This window comes from Centruroides vittatus, unplaced genomic scaffold (assembly GCF_030686945.1).
Source record: "Centruroides vittatus isolate TY-2023 unplaced genomic scaffold, ASM3068694v2 contig_702, whole genome shotgun sequence".
NCBI classification, from domain to species: Eukaryota; Metazoa; Arthropoda; class Arachnida; order Scorpiones; family Buthidae; genus Centruroides; species Centruroides vittatus.
In genome coordinates, this window is record NW_027122444.1 from 93273 (window position 1) to 102202 (window position 8930).

General features: G+C 28.9%; 1 long non-coding RNA gene across 1 annotated transcript; it reads left to right on the forward strand.

Moving 5' to 3' along the window:
• The first annotated feature begins 4744 nt into the window (after positions 1-4744).
• On the forward strand, positions 4745-6385 carry LOC136980526 (uncharacterized). The gene is made up of 4 exons (XR_010881571.1): positions 4745-4865; positions 4939-5018; positions 5873-5992; positions 6336-6385. It is a non-coding gene; the product is annotated as an uncharacterized lncRNA (long non-coding RNA).
• Positions 6386-8930: the final 2545 nt, after the last annotated feature.

Consider the following 8930-nt stretch of genomic DNA (forward strand, 5'->3'; position numbering starts at 1 on the left):
ACGAGGGACATATTGGATTCAAGGTGATTACGATCAATGCCTTGAGATCGAAACCATGGAAAATAAAGTCATCAGAGGAAAATTTTGTTCAGTTCTTATCAAATTTCCAAAGTTACGACAGGAAACAATACGGATGGTTTCTTCATCCGACATCACAATCGTTCAATTATTCAAAAATCTGTCTGTGAGTATATAACGATTATTTTATATCTATTAGTTTTTTTTGAATAAAAATTATTAAGTCAATCAGCGTGTACAGTTCATAACTCAGTACAAAACAGCGACATTTGTTGTATCTAATCCAACATCTAATGTTAATATTAATTTAATTGATTATATTTTTTCATTAACATAAAGTAATAAATATATGTGGTATTCACACACGATTGTGATATTACCAACAAAAAAATGAAAACGAAATTTAGTTTTCGCAAAATAGTTCGATTACCTACATATATACAAGATGTGTTTAACTGGCAGTATACTGCGAATTGGCCTAACAGAAAAGTATGATGTACGGTACTAGTTTGAGGTGGAAAGCATATATTTTAAATTAAATAAATTAAAAATGTAATTAATATATTAAGTCCGGCATTGTGAGGATGCCACCATAAGTAATAGCTCGGCTATTCTTATTTTCTCAACACGGCCAAAGTTGTTCACTTTTAATACGGCATTTTAGTTCGCATACTTTTTTTTTATGATATCCCTATTCCCTACGCGTAATTTCCTATTCCTTTCACACATTTTCCCTTAACTATCTCATTTTATATAGAGAAATGAGGCTTCTCTTCAATGCAATATCCATGTCTCACTGTCATCGTAACAATCACGACACCTGTATATTGTCATTCCGGTGTTTCCAGATAAATATTTGTTTGCGGTAAATTTAGTAACAACATTAATTCTCTTTTAGCATTTGATCTTTTGTAATACTTTTTATTTATACAACCATTCCTTTATTACAATGTTCCTAGATACACAACTCGTTCACTTGTTTCACACGTTGGCTATTCATCTGGTGCACAAGAAATTTTGTATTACTCTCATTCGTATGCGTAAGCCATGTTTTATAATAAGATGACAGCGAATTAAAAATATCTTAAATCAGTAAATATTTACAATAAAAGTGAAACCAATTCCACATGGTAACTGTTAGATTTTTCGATAGAATTTTTGGTGCTAATGGACTCGATTTTCTTCTGTATTTCCTTAAAATTTTCTGCTGATAAAATGCTATAATTAATTAATATAAATATTAAATTCTAATGTAAAATGTAATTTAAATAAGAACATTCTGTCAATATTTGTGTGTACAAAATGTGCTTAATGTCACTGATTAGCACATGCATAGCATGAAGTATATACGTTTATAAGCAGCTGCAGTACAGTATAATTCTTAATAAAATTGTTTATATGCTGATTTACGACGAAAACTGCTTAAGACAATAGAAACAGAATGTAATTAAGCGATATGTTCGTACGTAGAATGGTAATGATTATGTTTTATGTCAACGTCCAATACATTAGTAAAAATTACTACAAGCTTCCTAAATATAATGTTGTGAACCTTCTGCGGCAAAAACCCCTAATCAGATATGACATTCCTCATAAAACTAACAAAGTCCTATTAAAAACTGAAACAAGTTAACCATAAATAGTCATGTTTCGAAATGGCAAACGTCATTACTGCTGACATACATAGCCTTATAAAAAATATCAGGCAGCGAAAATAACAAAACTACAGTCTTTCATGAAAGTAGAATAATGTCATTTAGAAATTTAGAAATTAATGGCAATTCCTGTAATTTCCAGAAACCTTTTTCTATATCTCAACTGCTAAGCGTGTTAAAGGAGTTTCGTTTAGATGTTTGTATTCCAGATTCCTGTAGTGAAAATGACATGGAAAATATTGGAAATTGGCGTAAGTTTTTTGCAGTAAAATGTTATAAACATTTAAATATTTTACAAACAATTGTAAAAGAAATTTACCCTATCTCCTCAAATATTCCTTAATATAACATTACAATAATATAAATTATTACCTGGTAATTAATATACAATATATTTGAATATTATTTTTAATAGTTTAACTTTATGCTGTTCTTTTAAGTAATAAGAAAAACCCTAAAAATTGAAGTAGAATTCTGTAAAACGAAAGAAGAGAAGAAAGAATATTCAATATTTCAAATAGTTTGTTTGTAAGTTACTTTTTCTATTCACGTTTTAATTATTCGGCAACAAAATTGCATAGCTACAAATTCTCACTAAAATTTATCCAGTCGGCTGTCGATCCGTTTTACTTTCTTAATCTCGAAAACAGATTTAGAGTGGATCCGAAAACAGTAGCAACAGTAGAGCCCGATAAACTATATATAAACCTACGATGCAAATTGGAAGTCGTTATATTTTAATTCAGAAATATTCACCCGAAACGTGTAAGATAGATGATCAGCACGACTCTATTGTTAAAAGTACGTAGTTAAAAGTACGTAGTTGCTTGTGCAGGCACACAAGCAACTACGGATTTGAGAAAAAAAACATATATTTTTAATTAGTGTGAATGGTTTATTAACAAAATTAAAATGATAAAGAAATGTAACAATTGTTCACACTTTACAAGTACTATACATAAATATTTCTTAACATAATTACTGTAATTATGTTTCTGTACATGACTACAATCCATTTCATTATTAGAAGTTATAGGTCCTTTTAGATTTTCTACGCTTTTAATTGTTATTGAAAAATGATATTTTATTTTTTAGATAAGTATAGGAAAATTAAAGAAGAAATTTATTTTTATTTCAGAGCCGTGTTCGGCACTTTAATCATTTCTGTAATGTTAGCAACAACCGTTCACGCTCTGTCCAAATTACAAATAGTTCGGAAAGAAAAGATAAATGGTAAGTCAGTCAGTCGCAGTTGTATTGTAAAGAAACACGTGTTTATTTTTGGAACTTACACAGCAGATGATTTATATATTTTTTATTATTATTTAATAATTTAACACTTGATATTTATAGGAAAAATATTTGACGTTGTCGTTTCGTTATCCGCACTCAGCAGTACAACTAAACTGTTTTCCAGCAACACTTACGAAAACACAAAAGCGCTAAGTGGAATCAAAGTTTTACTAATAAATTGCATTATATTTGGTCACGTTATCACAAATTTCGAAATAATACCGACCGTTTTGGGTAATTATGTCTTGTGATAACAATGCGTTTATATATATAACTCTAGAAATATACTCCACTAGACAAGTGTCTTGCTAATGTTACAATTACATTTTACGACATTGTCTACAAAAAGACTTAAAAGTTGATAGGTTTGACAATTTGCTGAGGCATTTATTTTTTTCCATATGTGGCCGAGGGAATTAAACAATTGAACCAGTGTAGAGTGGTGTTTATACACTCGGCTACGTAGGCTTTTGGGATATTTTTCACGTTCATAACATCTAAATACAAGCCAGTTTCCCGTAGAAAGTTGTTTTCGAAAATCGCCAACGTGTCACCTTGTTGCACACAATCAAAAGAAAGCAACGTCCACCGGTTGATAGTGTTGCTACGTAATGCCTCAGTAAATGTCACTATATATTTGCTAAATTCGATACTTTCAAGTTATTTTATTTGTAAAAATTTTCCATCTTTTATTGAATTTATTATTGTTAAAGAAAACTGCAGTAATACAACTTCTCTATTAAGGAAGAATGTCTTTAACTTCATTGTACTAAGTCTATCGGAGTTTTGAGAAATAATACTAAAATTTCTAGTATATACGTGCATGTATTATCAATCTTATTTTATGATTCTTTACGTGTAACATTAATCAGTAACATTGTTAATCAAAGTAGAAATTTTTATATTTTACGTAATTTTAAAATTTAAATAATTATCTTAAACTCTATTGCAGAAAAATTGTTAAATGTATCAAGAATAGTGAATTACATACCAGCAGAAATTGCTTCTTATTCATTTGTATTTATTGAAAGTTTTTTCTTAATCAGGTAAAATACACGCAAATCTGTTTAATTGTAATAACGAAAATTAAGATAAGCCAATATAGTTAACGCCATTTTATCTATCTCTGTACGTCTTAAATTAAACGGAAAGGGACAGTAATCAAAGCATCCAATTAAACGCTCTGTAAACGCGTCACGTGATTAAAAGCTCAGATCGAAAATATAACACTATTGCAACAGAGTGTTTGTGGAAAACAATCGAACAATAGTGAGTCATTCATGCAAGGACACTACTCAATTATGTTAATTTTCTATTTTTAGAATTAACCGAGGAACCCTAATTATATATGTACTGAAATGTCACCTTACTAAATTCGGTTGCATTACAACTGTTAAATATCTCTGTACACAGCGTTTAATAACGATATTTTAATTATGACCATCCTTAGTTGCCGCTCTATAACTTTATCTGCTTGTAAATACAATGATCTTTGTAATAATAGTTGCGGTTAGAGTAAATTTAAATTACGATGTTATGAATTGTTGTGTAATAAGATTGCTGTTCAAGTTATCCACATTTTTTTTATTTAGTGGATTACTGACATCTTACACACGAAAACAAAAAGCAAGCTCAAAGATGCAATATGTGCAATTCGTGATGAACAGAGCTATCAGGTATAATAACTTACATTAGAGTTTTTCAAAAAGAAGCTTTTACCTACGAACTTTTTTCAGGTTAACTCTACCAGTTCTTTGTGTTATGGCCACGACTATTATTTTACCTCTTCTGGGCGATGGTCCACATTGGGAAGAGGTTAAACGTCACGCTGAATTTGCAGAACGACATTGGTGGGAATTTACAATTCATATTCACCCTTATATCAATTATCCATATAACGTAATTGTTTTCATTTTCATTTGAATAAATATTATTATTCTACTTTTAATCTATGTATTTTTTGAAATTGCAGTTTTTGTACCATTTGTGGTTTATGAGTGATTTGATGCAATTAACGATTATTACAGCACCATTGTTATTCCTGTGTGATAGGTAAAGAGATAAATTACTTATATGATTATTTAGTGTTACTATTAAATTGAAATTTTTAATCAAACAGTGATTACAAGAATTATTTGCAAAATAGTTTAAATAATATTAATAAAGAAATGAAATAAAATAAATAAAAATAAAAAATGATAGATGATACATGATATTAGATAAAAATAAAAGATATAGAAATAAAATTAAAGATAACTTCGTTTATTTCAATTGAACACCGGTCATATAATTATGTTACAACTTTAAAGATATTTTTCAAAAAATCTTTGTAAATCTCGGGTTATAAAAATTCGTAACATAATAAAAATGTACACCAGTAATTTAATGCACAATTAAACCTGTCCAAAATAAAACCTGCATAAAACGAGAAAGATTCTTCTCGGCTGTAATTACACTAGGGCGAAATTAACGAGTACACAAGAAGTAAGAGCATAATAAATTCATATGCCTCTGTGTTTTTATTTATACAATTTATTATGTAAATGTCTACTAGGACATATCGTATTAGTAGGACTTTTTATACTGATGTCCGGGTTCTGCAAATTTAAGAAACCTATGTAGAAAAAACAATTTTTTTCTCCCGTTTCAGCTGTACACACTTAACACGCTAATGAGGGACGAATCTGTTTGTTTCTCATCAGTAGGTTTACAGCCAATAATTATTGAAAACATTTTTTTGAAATAAAATATTAATTATTTTGTATGTTTCGGCTTAATTTATCACAAAGATTTATTCAATAATGTTGAACTTTTTTGTTTTTCTCATACTGTAAATAAATTGGAAGCATTTCATTAATTTATTATTCTGATTTTACTGATAAAATTTGTATATATTTTTACATCAGATGGCCAAAACATGGACTATTTGTAATAATTATGTTAATCATTGTTGGCATTACCTCACACGTGACTTACATGGTGACGACAGACAACTTCATTTTCTTTGGATACTCTATTGACAGGGAGTATGTCTTTTTAGTAATATTTAATATTTAGAATAAACTGTTTTATATTTTCGTTTACTTACATAGCTAAACCTTACTGTGGCAATATGCGGAAACGTGATAAATCTATTTAAAGCACGTTGATATTCTTATGTACGTTTGTTAATTTATATAAAATAATTATTACGTAATATACTTAATGGATTTCTGTATCAATCAGGTTCATACAGAAAGTATAAAAACAACTTTGTGAGGCCACAAATAATTATTTTTTTAGTTTGTTAAAAAGTTTAAATAAAAATAAGAGTTCACACATTATAATGTAGTTAGCAAAAAATAATAATGTTATAAATTTTCTTTACAGAAAAATCTATTCTTACCTAGCTAATAACTATCGAAGACCGTACTACTCGCACCTGTGTTCCTATTGCACGGGTCTATTAATTGGAAATATTGTGTCAAACAAACTGCAGCTGAAGATTAAAAAAGTAAGTCAATTTCTTACATTTTCGTTACGCATTGCACGTATCGTAACGTAAGTCATATTATAGACAAATAGTCACAAGTGAAAATGTTAAAAGTCAGAAGATTTGTTATTATTTAATCAGATGAATCAAATACGAAATTCGACGAGCTACACTACACTTTCGTTTTCATTGATATGATTATGCTTCAATGTATGAATACAGTAGAGCGTCCTTTATCTGAATCAATTGTAAACTGGGGTTGTTCGGGTAACCGATTATGTACGAAAAAATATATTAACCTATTCGATATTAAAATTTTTTTCCGCTGCGTGTCGCTTCGTGTTGAATTTTCGTCGATTTTAAGCATGACGAAAATTTTTATAATAATAATAATCGAGGCTATTGTATCGTCAAAAATTATTACTTTATTTTGTACAAACAAAATAAATATATTGAAAAATATAAAAATAAAAAATTATACTTTAGAAATTAATCTAGTATCAAAAACGTTCGATTCAGCACGACACAGTTCGACTGTAAAGCTTTCGGTTAACCGGCTTTCGGATAAACAACTCTCTTCTGTACTAAACTACAATTTTACTTCTGATGTCATCATTAATTATCTTATAACTAAATTATAAATAAATATATATTTTAAATACAACAATAAATTTGAATTTTAGAATTAAAATATATAATCGTAAAACCTTTCTAAGAAGAATGACATTCCTGGAAATGATCAATATTGATAGTTTACGGTCGGGTTCGTAAGTGGCTATTTAGCATTATTAAGACCTACTAATTTCTACTTCTGGAATTTGGGATTTACAGTGGCCCGCTTGATAGCAATCATATAGTCTTGGGATTCGGAATAAATGCTTTCTTATACCTACCAACAGTCGGATATTGACGTCTACTATTTTTTTCCTTGATAGATTTGTCGAGAAATATATTAAACGACTGTAAGTGATCGTTGCTGCGGTCAATATTGAAAAATCTAATTCATTTGCTAAACTATTTTTTATTCTGTATTTCTAATATTTCATATTATTAATGTATATTACCTTTAATTTTAAAAAAAAATTGTTTTCTTCAGATTTACTGTGTAATCTCCTGGATAATTTCCTCGTCTTTATTGATGTATTCTACTTTTGGATTGCACAAACAGTTAACTGAAGTGTCTCCAAACAAATCCTTTGTTTTTATTCACGTAGCTTTGTCGCCGTTCATGTGTATAATTGGACTTTCGTGGACATGTGTAGCTTGTATAACTGGACATGGAGGTACGTCGATTGCACAGCTTTATATTTTTTAAACATAACTCTTTTGCTCGAGTTTCACTTTTATTCTCTGTTGTATACATTTAAAAGAGTATTGTTTTAAATATAAAAATACACAAAACTGTATTTTTCTTTTCTAAATTCAATCATGAAAATTGTCGTTTGAAGAAGTAATTTATTGTACTGCTGTTTAGAAGAACAAACTGACTATAATATTTCGATATGCATGAATCATTTCATTTTATTCTGAACGAAATTCACCTACGTCGTGTCTCTTGATTGATTTACATAAATACAGTTTATTGTGAAAACTATTTCTGAACTCATTGTTATTTCTGCATTATTTAAACATGTCAACTGTTACTTCTGTCAGATATATTCTTTATTTTCAGGTGTTGTTAACAGATTTCTGTCTATGAAAGTCTTCACCATTTTTGACCGTTTGAATGCGTGGGTTTACTTGCTTCATCCATTAATTATGCTTTATATTTACCCTCAGCTTAGAAAGGCTACAAGTTATACTGAACTATATTTGGTATGCCATGTTTATTTATATATTTTTTAATTAAAGCAGTAAAAGTTTCAGACTTAAGGTTACTGTACTTATAGTGTTATAAAAATAATTCTAAGTAGTATATAAAAAAATAAAGTATAATTATTGTGTACAGGCACAATGAAGTGACGTTTTTCTCAACACTAGGCTAATTGAATCTTTTATTTAGTTAGAACTAAAAGATTCAACTAGCCTAGTGTTGAGAAAAACGTCACTTCATTGTGCCTGTACACAACAAGCAAATACAACACGGTTTCAACAACATCAAAGTATAATTATATTAATAAGGTTTTACTAGAACAACTTTTTAAAGCTGTTAACACAATTAGCGAATATATATTAATAAATAAGCTGTCATAAATATCTAACTTAATCTTTGTGAGAGAATAATTAAAGTCAGTATTACGACAGTTTTTTATGTGTTATTCAGATTTATAAGTCGTATTCTTCGATATCTATCAGGTTTATTAACTATTTTTTTTTGCAACAAAGAAGCAATAACAGCTTTTATATATGCAAACGGCAATTTAAAAATTGTATTGTTAACATTAATTTTCTTTTCAGTGGATGCTGTTCGCAGTGGTGTTGTTTCTTTCGCTGATTGTATCTTTTTTCTATTACATCTTTATCCAAGCGCCTCTCGATTTTCTCGCTGTGAA